This window comes from Trichosurus vulpecula, chromosome 8 (genome assembly GCF_011100635.1).
Source record: "Trichosurus vulpecula isolate mTriVul1 chromosome 8, mTriVul1.pri, whole genome shotgun sequence".
Classification (NCBI taxonomy): Eukaryota; Metazoa; Chordata; class Mammalia; order Diprotodontia; family Phalangeridae; genus Trichosurus; species Trichosurus vulpecula.
The window spans coordinates 212,962,898-212,978,595 of record NC_050580.1 but is presented as its reverse complement, the minus strand read 5'-3'; the positions used below and the strand labels follow the sequence as shown (position 1 = coordinate 212,978,595).

The window sequence follows — 15,698 nt, the reverse complement described above, 5'->3', positions numbered from 1 at the left end:
TTTAAAAATGGAAAAGGACTTATTTGTACAAAAATATTTATAGCAGCTTTTTTGTGGTGGCAAAACATTGGAAATTGAACGGGTGTCCATCAACTGGGAAATGGTGGGACAAGTTGTGGTATATGATTGTAATGGAATATTACTGTGCTACAAGAAATGATGAGTAGGATGCTTTCAGAAAAACCTGGAAAGACTTAGATGAACTGATGCAAAGTGAAGCGAGCAGGACCGGAAGAACATTGTACATGGTAACAACAATATTGTACAATGATCAACTGTGTATGATTTAGCTACTCTCAGGAATACAATGATTCAAGACAACTCCAAAGGACTCTTGATTAAAAAGTGCTATCCACCTCCAGGGAAAGAACCGATATAGTCTGAATGCAGATGGAAGCATGCTTTAAAAAAAAAAACACTTTATTTCTCTTAGTTTTTTTTTAATATGTGTTTTCTTTTACAACATGATTAATATGGAAATATATTTTACATGACTGTGCAGGTATAACCTATATTAAATTACTTGCCTTCTCAATGAGGGGGGAAGGAGAGAAGGAGGGAGAAAATTTGGAATTCAAAATTTAAAAAAAAAACAACTAATGTTAAAAAAAAAACTTTTTACATATAATTGGAAAAAATATTTGAGAAAAATGTTGTTGAATTGAAAAAAGAAAAAAAAAGAAGAGGGTGATACACATTGTCCAAGGCTGCAGAGAGGTCCAGAAGGATGAAAATTGAGAAAAGTCATTAGATTTGCCAATTAGGAGATTATTAGTAACTCTGGAGAGAGTAAGTTATTAACACTTAGTTTTCCTCAGTCTAAAATGCAAGCTTACAGGATTATTGGACTCTTCAGGTTCTAGAGAATCCACACACCTCACCAAAATATCTTGGTATTTTAACAAGTATAACCCTCAAGACTTCTTTCAGTGGGGCCCTATAAAGCCTAAAGCAGTGTCTTCCTCTTCACCATTATAACCCTAAGGCCCCACGTTTTTGCAAGTCTCTGTCTACAAGGATGAGGATGAATGGAGCCTTTGGCAGGCATCAGGCAGGTGGTCAGAGTTAAAAGTCATTTAACTCCTCCGGGTCTGAAAGCTCCCCAAAGCAGCAACTAACTGACACTTCTGCCAAACAATTGCTCACCTATTGCCAGAGTCTAGCTGCTACTGGATGGAGGGTCATATCATCAGCAGCATCATAATAGCTGCCTATTATAAGTTGGGCTTTATTCAATTTGGTGGATTGAATCTGATGACTGGAAATTTTTAGAAGGAGGAGGAGGAGGAGAAGGAAGAGGAAGAGGAGGAGGAGGAGAAGAAGAAGAAGAAGAAAACGTGGAGCCCTAAGAAAGCCTTTTTAGTGGGTGAAATCAGAGCCACTTTCTTGTTTTGAGTTGAGATTTCATCCACGCATGTGTTTTTTTATTATATTCTAATCTGTATGACTTCTCCAGTTTCTATTTTCTATTTTCCTTCAATATATGGGTTTACATTCTTCTAACTATTCATAATGGCCTTTTTTGTGACCAGAATTTAGTGGGAAGATATTAAGTTGGGAAGTGTAAGCTAAGGGCTGGCAACCAGGGAAGTGATTTTTTACTCTGGCCCATACACATATCCCTAGACTAGCAATATTTAAGGGTGGCAGACATACCTGTATATATATAGATGTACATAGGAAGATAGATAGATAGATAGGTAGATAGATAGATAGATAGATAGATAGATAGACAGATAGATCTAATCTGATACCCCTCTTGGAAACAGGCTATGAAAGGAGCAAGCACCTAGCCACAACCTTTCTCTAGTTTTTCTCAAGAGGAAAACCAGTCTCCTCTGAAGATAGTGTAATAACAGTGTTACTAGCAGCTACTGTGGCTGTGTAAGGCCAATAACAACAGCACACAGGAAGGCTACTGGTACATTGTTGTTACAGGGCGTGGGCCTTCCTACAAACAAAGGCAAGACTCAATCAAAGGCACTTGATTGCCTTAGTGCTAAGAAGCACTCCAAAACAAAAGACAACAAAAAGTCCCACTTTGCTTGCCATTACAGAGAGATGGGCCAGATTTCAGAGATATCTATCTATGCCACTCACTTACAAGTCACATTTAGACAATCCATGTGTACATACACATCTTACATGGATATAAGCACATCTTACTTATAATTATGAACATATGGTATGTTATAGCTATATGTGATAATCTGAGTTCTCTTCTCATCTTATTACACTTTCAGTAAGAATATGCTGAATACCCCCACAAATCATTCTCATGAAGATTGCAAAATCTTTGATGGGAAAGCAGGCATATTGGTCCATATTTATTAAGATTATTTTCATCCTCATTTTAAAAATGTTAATATTTCCCATGGTTGTTTTTTGCCCATTTACAGGTGAACTTCCCCTCTTTGAGATATGCTGAAAACAGATTCCCAACACGCTAATACAGTGTTGGTAGAGAAGTGCTCCAATCATTTTGGAAAGCAAAATTAAGCTTAAAATGATGAAAATGTTCATACATTTTAACACCCAACATCCCAGTACCAAGCATATACCCCAAGGAGATTAAAGATAGAAAGGACTCATATATACCATAATATTCAAAGCAGCAATTTTTTTGTGGAATACTCATTAATTGGGAAATGGTTAAATAAACTGTGGTTACATTCATGTGAATGCAATGGAATATTGCTATGCCATAAGAAAGTATGAATATAAAGAATTCAGAGAAGCATGAGAAGACATATAATATGAATTGTTAAGGAGTGAAATAAGCGGAAACAGGGAAATATTATACACGACTATTGCAATATAAATAGAAAGAACAAAAAACTGAGCCTGAACACTATGTAATTAAAATGACCAAGTTTGGTCCTGGAGAAAAGTATAGAAAATACATCCCCCCTCCTTCTTTGTAGAGGTGGATAACAGACATAGAATATTACACAGTATGATATGTATAATACATTAATGGTTGTTGTCCTTCATTCTCAAAGAGGACCAAAATGGCATTATTATGTTAGCATCAAATTACAGTGTGTCCAACTGCAGCTGATCAGACCAATACGAGCTTGGAATGGTCGACTACAGGTTGGGCACAAATTGTCCATGTGAACATTTGGAGTGGATTCTCAAAATTTGTGCATCTCACGTTTCTTTTGAGCTACATAGAGCACAGCACCTTCTCTGATAAGGGCATGCCATGCTGGGCGATCCTGTGCCAGTGTCTCCCACGTCACACAATCAATTCCAATGTTTGTCTTCAAACTTTGTGACTGTCCTTGTATCACTTCTTCCAACCACTCTGTGAGCACTTGCCCTGTGTGAGTTCTTCATAAAATAGTCTTTTAGGCAAGCATACTTTTGGCATTCAAACAATGTGGCCAGCCTATCATAGTTGTGCTCTCTACAGAGGTTCAATGATTGACCCAAGGCTGCACAATAGCGTAAGGACCCCCAAATCAGGTATCTTGATTCTAGGTCCAGTGTTCTTTTCACTATACTACATTACTGCTCATAAGAGTAAAAATGTTTTTCTTGTGCTTGTGTTTCAAAGGGATAGAAAACTTCAAAGTAGTTAACTAATAGACTCTAAATCACTAGTCTCCTTCTTCATTGATAAGATTGAAATCATCTAATATGGGTGTAATGGGAAGAGCCCTCAATTTGGAGTCAGAGAACCTCAGTTCAAGACCCAGCTCTGATAATGCCTTAATTTCCCTTCACCTGTTTTCTTATCTATAAAATGAAGGAGTTGGACTACAGATCTCTAAGGTCCTTTCCAGCTCTAAATCTATGATTCTGTGGCCCTATTAACTTCTTCCATTCCTTAAAGCTTCTTAACCTCATCATCCATTTTCTCTTCCTTCCCTCAATTCACAGAAGAGGAGGAATGCCTACAAGTCACTACAAGCTAATTCCTTTGCCTATACTCTCAACCCCACTCCCTCCTGTCTTCTCCAGGATATTTTTCAATTGTTGTCGTTGTTCGGTCATGTCCAACTCTTTGTCACCTCGTTTGAGTTTTCTTGGCAAAGATACGAGAGTGGTTTGCCATTCTAGCTTATTTTACAGATGAAGAAACTGAGGTAAACAGAGTTAAGTGACTTGCCCAGGGTTATACAGTTAGTAAGTGTCTGAGGCCAGATTTATACTCATGAAGATGAGTCTTCTTGACTCCAGGCCTAGTACTCTATCTACTGCATCATCTAGCAGATTATTGTTCAATTAGCCATCTACTATTTTGGAAGTATCTTCAATTTCTCTCTTTCCCTTGGCTTCTTATCTTTCTACAAATAAATAGACTATGGTTTCCCCAAACATTTAAAAAGAAAAAAAAGAGAAAAAAACTTCCCTTGATCTCTTCTGTACAACTACTATCCATTCTATCACTTTGCCTCCTTCACTAATAAATATCTTGAAGAAATTGTTTTAAAATGAACAGTTAAGATGTTCTAGCCAAGCCCAGATCCCTCGAAAAACACCTAAAAATAAAATGTGTTATATGAAACCAAAGAACTAAAGAATCTTTTGTCATCTTTGCCAATTTGCTAGTTCTGAAGAGAGATCTATCAGTTGTTTCAATTTGCATTTCTCTTATTATCAGTGATTTGGAGGATGCTTGCATATAGCTTATAATAGTTTACAATTCTTTTAAGAGTTGTTTGTTCATATTCTCTGATTGAATGCTGAAATTTAATCCCTTTTCAACTCACTTGATAATTTATAGGCAATCCCTGGGTCATGGCAAAGTTTCCTGGGCCTATCCAAAGTTTATTCTTGTGCAGCTTCTTTTTAGGTCAAAGGCTTTTTAGCACTTAGCCTAAGACCCATATGTTACTGAAACATGTTCTTACCTAGTTAAGTAAAAGAAATACAATAGCATAAAAAAGAACTTGCTATTGCTCATAACTGGGGTACATGAAAAGAGTATGCAAACATGGAGTAAAATGTAGAAGGAGTGGGTCAAATGAATCTCACTCTGATTTGAAACTGACAAAAGAGGTAACTCATAGCTCCTAGTTCCTGGACAATCTGTTCTCCCATTCCTGGGATTCTCAAGAAGTTTCCCTTAAGTACAGGATAACTTCTTTGCAGAGGCTCGTTGTTGAGACATGATACTGGTCTGTCTTTATTTCACTATGTAAGCCCTATCCTATCCTTTCATTCATAAAAAGTCATGTGAAGTCAACAAACATTTATTAAACTTTCACTATATGCCAGGCACTATGGCAAGGACTGGAGATACAAAGAAAAACAAAACCATTCCCTGACCTCAAGGAGATCACATTCTAATGGAGGAGACAATGTATAAAAAAAATTATGTACAAACAAGAAATATATAAGGTTAATTAGAGGTAATTTCAGAGGGAAGGCACTTAGCATTGTGGGGTTTGGGGGACTGGGAAAGGCTTCTTTCAGATGGTACAATTTGATCTGAGGCTTGAAGGAAGACAATGAAACCACGATGCAGAGACAAGGAGAAGACCATTCTAGGCAAGGGTGACAGTCAGCGAAAAGGCACAGAGCTGGGAGGCAGAGGGTCTTGTGAGAGAAGGAGCAAGAAGGCCAGTGTTGCTGGATTGTCAAGTGCATGCAGGGGAGTAAAGTATAAGAAGGCTGAAAATTCAGGAAGAGCTTTAAAAGTCATACAGAATATTTAATATTTTATATTGGAAGTGATGGAGAATCACTAGAGTTTATTGAGTGAGGGATGACACAGGCAGACCTGCAGTTTAGGAAGATCTTTTTGGTAGTTATGGTATAGAATGGGGAGAGACTTGTGACAAAACCAACAAGCAGGTTATTGCAGTATAGGCCAGTTGCGAAGTGGTGAGGGCTTGCACCAGGGAGTAGCTATGTCAGAGGAGAGAAGGGGAAATGTGAAAGATATTGCAAAGGTAGAAATGACAGGAGTTGTCAATAGATTGGATATATAGTGTGAGTAAAAGTGAGGGAGGTCAGGGATGAAACCAAGGTTGTGAGCTGGAATCAATAAGGGCTGAATTCTGTGATGTATAAAAGTTTGGGAGACATCGTTTCTGGGTAATGAATCATTATGCTAGTCAATAACTAATAAAAGGGGTCAGTGGCACTCTTGAATGCCAAAGACCCCTCATGGAATCCACTCACCACTTACATGCCCTTGGAAGAGTAGGTGTTGTCAGATCTGAAAACAATGACCAAAAAGTCACAGAGGTTATGTAACCACTGTTAACTCTGAAAATACCAAAAAGCTCACACAGTTATCTTTTTTTATAATAAGTTAATTTATTTTTAGTTTTTAACATTCACTTCAATAAATTTTAAATTTTCTCCCCCTCCTTCCCCTTCCTCCTCCCCAAGATGGCATGCAATCCTTTATAGACTCTACATATACATTCCTATTAAACATATATTCACATTAGTCATGTTGTATAGAAAAATTAGAATGAATGGGAAGAACCATGAGAAAGAAAAAAACAAAACAAAAAACAAAAGAAGATCTGCATTCAGGCTTCATATTTCTTTCTCTGGATGTGGATGGCATTTACCATCATGAGTCTTTTGAAATTGTTTTAGGTCCTTGCATTGCTGAGAAGAGATAAGTCTATCAAAGTCAGTCATTGTACACTATGGCTGTTTACAGTGTTCTCCTGGTTCTGCTCACTTCACTCAGCATCAGTTCATATAAGTCTTTCCAGGTTTTTCTGAAGTCGGCCTGTGCTTGCACAGGTTATCACAACCACAGTTAACTCAAATAAAATAAAAACAAAATAAAACAAAAGGGCTAACAGTGATCATAAGCAAAAAGCTTTCTTTATTACATTGGAAGAAGGAAACTAGACACATATGCTGGGTCCTTCTCTAGAAGAAGATCTGCTTTGGTGAGGTCAAATCTTAACACATATAGCAACGGCTACGCAGTGAGCTGTAGCTGTGATGATAAGGGGTAACAGCAACAGTGAGACAAGTTTGATTTATAGCAGGGCTTCATGACTGCAATATGGGTCCGGCCAGCGCTTCTCTGAACTCAGGGACCACCTGGGGCTGGTATGAAACAATTCTGGGATTTTGCTGTGGCTAAGTTCATCCAGAGGGTGAACGCAAAGGATTGTTGTGATGGCAAACTTAGGACACAGCCTGCTTGCTGGGCCTTAGCTCTGGAAAACAGGGTATCTCCTAATAGTAAAAAGAGAGGAGTAAAAAAAGAGGGGTAGTCTTGGCATGGGGATCCTGACAGGTGGAAATCAACTCTGACTGGTTAACAAGTAATGAGAAAATGAATATTATAATGAGAGGCGGGCTTATTCTAATGAGGGCCTGGGGCACATGACTGATCACTCAGGACAAAGAGATTTATCTACACCCAAAGAGACTTATCTATACCCTCATCTAGGGTTGAGAGAAAAGGGGGAATCCACTTCCACCTAGACCAATTCACCTAAACTAGAATTTCTTTACCTTTTAATGAGATCTAAGTTTTTCCAGTTTCCCAAGATTTCATCTCATTATCATCCCTGCACTTCAATGCTGTCTGAATAGCTTATAAGGTTGATTTCCAAATAAGGAAATAGAAAGGAAAAAATCTTGGATCTCCCCAAGAGTAAATGGTCAGTAATATCAGACACAAATATAATTTCTCTCAGTTCAAATCAGATACTTGCTAACTGTGTGACCCTGAGAAAGTCGCTTAACTGCTGTCTGTCTCAGTTTCCTCAACTGTAAAAAAGGGATAACAATAGCAAACCTACATCCCAGGGTTGTTATAAGGATCAAATGAGATAATATTTGTAAAGCATTTAGTACAGTGCCTGGAACATAGTAGGTGCTTAATAAATTCTTGTTTCCTTCCTTTCTTCCTGAGAGAATGGTGTTACCCTTGAACAAAGAAGGAAAATTAGGAAGAAGGGATGGTTGGGGCAGGGGAAGAAATAATGAGTTCAATTTTAAACATGTCGAGTTGAAGATATGTATGGGACACCCATCTGAAGATATCTATGGGACACCCATTTGAAGATATCTATGGGACACCAATTTAAGATATGTATGGGACACCCATCTGAAGATACCTACAGGACACCCGTTTGAAGATATCTATGGGACATCCAGTTGAAGATGTCTCTGGGACATCCAGTTCAAGTTGTCTAATAGGCAGTTGGAGATATGAGACTGGAGGAAAGGAGAGAGATTAAGGATGAAGATCTAATAATCATCTACACAGAGATGATAAATAAATCCATGGGAACTGATGAGATCACTAAATGAAATAGTAGAGTGGGAGAAGAGAAGAGATCCCAGGACAGAGCCTTGGGGGATACCCACAGTTAATGAGTGTGACTAGATGAAGATCTAGTAAAAGGGACTGAAAAAGAATGCTCAGACAGGTAGGAGGAGGAGCATGACAGAGAAATATCATAAAAATTTAGAGCAAAGAAAGTGCCAAGGAGACAAGGGTGATTAACAGAATTAAAGTTTACAGAGGAGTCAAGAAGGATGAGGAGTGAGAAAAGACATGTAAAAGATGATTGGTAACTGGAGGGAGCAGTCTCACAGGAATGATGAATTCTGAAGCCAAACTGCCAAGTTTAGAAGAGAGTGAGAAGAAAGGAAGTGGACTAAATTACTAAAATAAAAAATGAGAACTCATAACAAGTGAAGAGGAAATAAAACAGAAACTATTTCACTCAATTATATTCCAACAAAACTGATAGCTTAAAAGAAAAAGATTAGTATTTACAAACATATAAAATAACCAGATTAACAAAACAAGAAACATAGCATTTAAATAACCCAATCTGAGAAAAATACATTTAACTGGCTATAAATGGGTGACCAAAAGGGAAAAAAAACACAACAACTCATGTCCAGATGAATTCAAAAATGAATTCTATAAAACATTCAAAAGACAACTCTAATACCACATAAATTGTTTGCAAAAATGGAGAAAGAGGCCATCTCAACAAATTCTTATGAAATAAATATGACCCTATAAACTGGAGCACAATAGAAATAAAGCACAGTATCTCTAATAATAGCAGCTAGCATTTATACATAATACTTCAAGTTTTGTAAAATGCTTTACAAACATTACCTCATTTTTTTCTCACAACAATTCTGGGAGATTTGCATTCTACAGATGAGGCCGATAGAGGTTAAGTGACTTCTGCAAGGTCACACAGCTAAGAAGTGGCTTTGAGCTCAGGTCTTCCCGACTCCAGGTCAATCGTTCTACCCACACGTTCTGTCCAGCTCCAATTCAGTGGTTTTTCAGTTGTGTCTGACTCTTCATGACCATATTTGGGGTTTTCTTAGAAAAGATAATGGAGTGGTTTGCCATTTCCTTCTTTAGCTTATTTTACAGATGAGGAAACTGAGGCAAATGGGGTTAAGTGACTTGCCCAGGGTCACAAAGCTAGCAAGTATCTGAGGCCAGTTTTGAACTCATGAAAATGAATCTTCCTGGGTCCAGGCCCAGCACTCTGTCTACTGTATTGCCTAGTTGCCTTTCTATTTGCCTAACTGCCTCTAATATATTGATGTGAAAATATTGAATAAAATATTACCAAGAGACCAAAACAACATATTAAAAGATAACTAATTATGGTAAGGTTAGTTTTGTACTCAAAATGAAGGTTGGTTGAATACTAGGAAAACTACAAATAGATCTTATTCATAACAAAAATAACAAAAATCTAATGATATTATGAATAGATGCAGAAAAAGTCTTGAACAAAATGCAATTCTCATTTCTTTTAAAAATACTAGAAAACATAGGAATAAATGAATTTTTCCTTAGTCTTTTAAAGAGTGTCTATTGGAAACCAAGAACTAGCATTATCTACAATGGGAAAACACTAGAATTATTTCCAATAAGTTTAGGGGTTAAAGTACTGCTGTCCATTGTCACCACTACCATTTGATAGAGTTTTAGAAATGTTAGCTATATCAAAAAGACAACAAAAAGAAATTGAAAGAAAAAGCATAGGCAAAGAGGAAACAAAATTATTGCTTTTTATAAATAATATAATGGTTACTTAGAGAACACTAGATATTTAAACACTAGATATTAAATTTAATAGAAACATTCACTTTAGTAGAATGGTGGGTTATAAAATAAACCCACAAAAATCCCACCATTTCTGTATATTGCTAACAAAATCCACTATGGAGAAATAGAAAAAACAATATTTTCCAAAATAACAACAGAATGTTTAAGATATCTAGAAGCATACCTACCAAGATATAGTCAGGACATATATAAATAAAACAAAAAAACATTCTTTACTGAAATAAAAGAAGACTTAATTGAGGAGACATTAATTGTATGTTTTGGATGATGCCAATATGATAAAAATGATGATGCTACATAAAGTAATTCATATATTGAGTGTCATACCAATTAAACTACAAAAAAGGTTATTTTTTAGAACTAGACAAAATATTTACAAAATTCATCTGGGGAACAAAATATCAAGGAAAACACTGAAAAGAAGTAGAAATAAAGGGGGCTTAGCAGTATCAGATCTCAAATCATATATTAAAGCAATAATAATCAAAATTATTTGGTAATGGTTAAAAAAATGGAAAAGTTTATCAGTGGAAGAAACTAGGTAAAACAAGTCCCAGAAGCAATTGAACATAGTAGCATAATGTTGGCTATACCCAAGCTTACCAGAATACCAGATACTACGTTAAGAATTCCCTACTTGATTGGGAAAATAAGCAAGCAGTTTGGCTTAGAAAAATATCTTACACCATATATTAAAACAAATTTCAACCAGATACATGGCCTAAGTGTAAAAGAAATCATGAAGAAATTAAAAGAAGTGACACCTTTTATAGTTTTGACTTTGTTGTTGTTCTTCAGTTGCTTTTCAGTTGTGTTACACTCTTAGTGACCTCATTTGGGGTTTTCTTGGCAAAGATCCTGGAGAGGTTTGCCATTTCCTCTCCAGCTCATTTTACAGATGAGGAAACTGAGGCAAACAGGGTTAAGTGACTTGCCCAGCATCATGCAGCTAGTAAGTGTCTGAGGGCAGATTCGAACTCAGGAAGATGCTATGACTGGGGAAAAAGTTATTATTTTTTTCCTTTTAAATTTATTTATTTTTAGTTTACAAGATTCAGCTCCACAAACTTTTGAGTTCCAAATTTTCTCCCCCTCTCCATCCCCCTCCTCCCCCAAGACTGCATGCAATCCGATATAGGTTCTACATATACCTCAGGGAAAAAGTTATTAACCAAATAAGGGATAAAGGTGATTATAAAGGATAAAATACATGGTTTGATCACTATAATATGGGAAAGGCAAAACAACTCTCAAGTTCTACTTTAGACTTTTATTTAGATTGGCAAAAATGAAAAAAATGGATAATAGCCATTTTTAAAGGTGTCATGGTATGACAGGCACTGTAATACAATGTTAGTGGAGCTGTTAATTGGTTTGAACTTTCTGGAAAATAATTTGGAAGTATACCCCCAGTCACTAAGCTACATATACATTTTTATTCTGCTCTGCTTCCACTAGGCCAATACCTAGGACAAGAGATCAGGGACAATGAGAAAGGCCCCATATGTACATATTTGTAGTAGCAAAGAAATGGAAAGAAAATCAGTGCCTCTTAAATGAAAAATGGCTAAATTGTGATACATAAATACAATGGAATATTAATGTTCCCTAAGAAATAAATATGGACAGATTTATATGAACTATGTGTAGAATGAAATAAGCAAAACTGGGAGAACAATGTAGTTAGTTATTACAATAATAGTGTAAGGAGAAACAACTTTGAAAGAAATCAGAACTCTGAACCAAAGTAGTAACCAGCTGTGACTTCAAAAAACTATTTATGAAACATCTTTTGTCAGGGAAGTTTATTTGTTTGGTTTTTTTCAAAACACCAAATCTATATATACATCTAAAGTGAAATATATCATAAATTAAATGACTAACGTCTACTGTTTGACAAACTTAAGTTTTAACAATTAAAATAATAAAAAAAATCCAAAAATTGTACCACTATGTAAATGCACTGTAATCTTAAAGAAAAAAAATACAAAACCAGTACGATCCCATTAGTTAACACTGACGGGAAAAAAAAAAATTCTTTGAAGTACAGGTCTGTGGAGTTAGACATTTGTTAAATGTGGTAAAAAAAAAAAAATCGGAAAACCTCTGAAATTGAAGCAAAACATGAATTGATTGTTTTCAAATAGATTTGGTAAATTTCTTTTTTACAAGTTTAACTTTCAGCTGTCTGTCACAAACCCCTTAATATTTGAATATCCTTATGGCAGGCATTCTGTAAGATTCAGTAAATCAGGCAAATATTGTCAGGCAGAGGGACTAGAGATACTGAATGGACATGAACAGTATTTTCATTTGCATCGTCTGACTATATGTATTTGGGTTTATTTTTTTTGGAGGGGGGAAGGCAGGGCAATTGTGGTTAAGTGACTTGCCCAAGGTCACACAGCTAGACTATATGTATTTGTTATGTGTAGAAGGGTGGGCTTCTACTCGGAGATGGGGGTGATAGGCTGGTGGGTAAGGGACAGATGTGAAAAAAAAGAGCATCAATATAACATTACAAAAAATCAAATGAGATAATATCTATAAAATACTTAGCATAGTGGCTGGCACATGGTGGGTGCTATACAAATGCTAGCCATTATTATTATTATTATTATTTTGTTTATTAAATGCCTAGGAGAAAACAAAAATAAATGGATAAGGGGACACAAATAGAGCAATTTTGTTACTACTACTATACACATACACATATAATTCTTTTTCTTTTTAAAAAATTTTCTTTATTTATTTTTAATTTTCAACATTCACTTCCATAAGATTTTGAGTTTTAAATTTTCCCCGCCTTCCTCTCCTACTCCCTCCACATATATAATTCTTCAAAAAAAATAAATTGTACAAATAGCTCATGACCTCTTTCTTGTTCTTCTTTGTATATTGAGATGTTTGTGGATTTTTAAGTTAACAATAAAAGAAACAGAACATTTTAAATTATAAAAAAGAAAAAAATTGTCTAAACATGCTGCGCTCTCTCTGTCTTCTCTTTGTCTCTTCTCTCCGTCTCTCTCTCCTGTCTTTATGTTTCTATGTCTCTACATCTCTCTCTCTCTCTCCCTCCCCCTCCCAGTTCTTCTCCTCTGCCCTTCTTGTTTCACTGTCTCTGTCCTGTTCTTCCCCACTCCCCCGCCCCACCCCCCATTACCCAATGACTGCAAGTGCAGCGGCATCTTTATGTACTTCATTTTCTTCACCTTCTTTAAGGCACTTGACTCTATGGGCACCTCTTTCCTATTGAATACCCTTCTCCTCAGATACAGACAGCCCTTTCCTGATTTTCCTCTTATCTCTGTAACTGCCTTTTTTATGCATCCTCTGTTAGATCTCCACCCTCTCTCCAAGAGACTGACCTTTGCCCTTTTCTATCTTCTAGTCAAACTTGTTCATTTGTCCAGCTTGTTGTCACCTCTGGGTGACTTCCTGGATAATAGCTCCAACCCTGACCTCTCTTCTGGGTTCCAGATTTACATCACTCTCGTGATTCCTCAAATGCATTGTAAATCGGAATTTTCAGAACCAAGCCTATTTTCCTAAATTCCTCCTAACTCCACTCTTTCTGTCAGCTTCCTTCATTTCCATCACCTCACCTAGGCAGTTATCAAGCCTGCCTATTCAGCATCACCTGAATCTTTCTTCCTCTCTGTATTCCTATTGCAGGAGCTCTAGTAGGGGTCCTTAATATCATCACTGTGGCCTACTGGCTTCCAGTTAACTTCCTGCCTCCAAATCTATCCACTCCACCGATGCCACATTAATGTTTCATATGCAAACATCAGGCTATATCTTTCTTCTCAAACATCCCTTGTCTGTCAAATACATTTAAAATTCTTTTCCCTGGCATTCACCCCTAATCTGTGGCCAATCTACCTTTCCAGCTTTTATTTCATGCTCATCATGCTCCAGCCAGACTGGGCTAATGTTTGTCCCTAGATAGAACAGGCCCTGTGCTTTCCTGGTTCTCCCCAGACTCGGAAGGTCCCTTATCCCCCACTTTGCCAGGTTAGTATTTATTGCTATACATTCTTCAAAACCCAACTCAAATCCCACCTCCTATTTTCCCTGTAGCTAATTACCACCAGCTCTTCTTCCCACTTTACAAAAAAGCACTTTATCTTGCATCTCTAAAGCAGTTTGATGAGCCTTTTTCAGGGGCCCACTGCGTTACTAGTCGCTGAGGATACAAAGAAAATTTTAAAAAACAAAACGACTAAAAGGCTCTGCCTGCTCTCAAGGAGCTTCCATTCTATTGTATTATTGCACAGCAAAATTATTCCATACCTGCCATTTTCCGAATAGAAAATAAACTCCATGACAGCAGGGACCACATCTAACCCAAGCTTTTTAGCTTACCTAGTCTCTAGCACAGTATTCTTTAGGGCTCTGGCGCTTAATAAATGTTTATTGATTTAATAATCATAGCATTTATATAGCTCTTTAAGATTTACTGTTAGCATTATACTCACGTTTTCTCATTTGAGCTTTACAACAGCCCTGGGAGGTAGGTGCTATTATCCCCTTTTACAGATTTGGAAACTGAGTCTGAGAACCATCCAGGGAAGTCACAGAGCTAGAAAAGGTAGTGAGATTGGGTTTGACCCGCTGTCTTCCTGACTCCAGGGCGGTCACTCCGTCCCTCTTGCACCCCCTGGGGGATTTGAGGTGCACGACATCTTCCCATTAAAGGGTAAACGCCTTGGAGCATACACCCGTTTATTTCATCTTTTTATTACCAGTGGCTAGGTTTTGCACATTATAGATGCTTATGGATTTTGATGAATTACAACGAATTAACTTTGAGTTTTCAGTTGTTCACTTGAAGTGATTTATTTAGTCTTGCGAATAACTGAGATAATTTTAAAAAATTATTTAATAAAACGATCGTTGCTGATCTAGCACTTTTGGAATATCGTAGCTCCAACAAAATATCTCAAAGGAAAAAATAAATCTTGAAATCTTGGCCTCGGTCGACTTATCCCAACTTCCTCTCCCTTCTCTGGCTTTTCTGTTTTTGGTTTTGATGTTATTTTTCCCCCATCTTAATTAGGCTGACTTGCTTTCGATTTTGATGTTTTCACTCCACCCTTCGTGTCCACGTTTTTGTACTTTCACAACTATCCTTTTCTACTCCTCTTCCCTTTACTAGTGTCTTAACAAAACATTATCCGACCCTTTTCCCCTTCAAGAACGTTTAAGATGACGCCAAAGTTTTGACCTTGTATTCCTACTAAAACTTATCTTACAGCGAACTTCGAAGTGTAAGCACAAAAAAATCCTTAAATTTGAGTGATGCAACGCAGTCGTGTGTGATGAGCCTCTTTTTTCACTCCTTTTAGCTCAGAAACAAAAACCGAAATTTACAAGAGAAAAAAGTTGATGATTCATATATACTATCAAGAAGGTAAAAAAGAGCCCACCCTTTAGGGTTGCCCGGCTAGCTCAGTCGGTAGAGCATGGGACTCTTAATCCCAGGGTCGTGGGTTCGAGCCCCACGTTGGGCGTGTGACTTTTGTTTTTCTATTGTCTTCTACGTCAAGAATTCCTTAACAATCCCAACACAAATCACAGTTCGCTTATGTTTAATTTAATTTAAACAAATCGGTTGAAAGTGAAGCGTTCCTGGAAG

At 36.9% G+C, this 15,698-nt stretch overlaps 1 non-coding gene and 1 pseudogene across 1 annotated transcript; both read left to right on the top strand.

Moving 5' to 3' along the window:
* LOC118829846 overlaps window positions 1-15,698 on the top strand; it is a 29,447-nt pseudogene that overhangs the window by 7,574 nt on the left and 6,175 nt on the right.
* On the top strand, window positions 15,501-15,573 carry TRNAK-CUU. The gene has a single exon. It is a non-coding gene; the product is annotated as a tRNA-Lys (tRNA).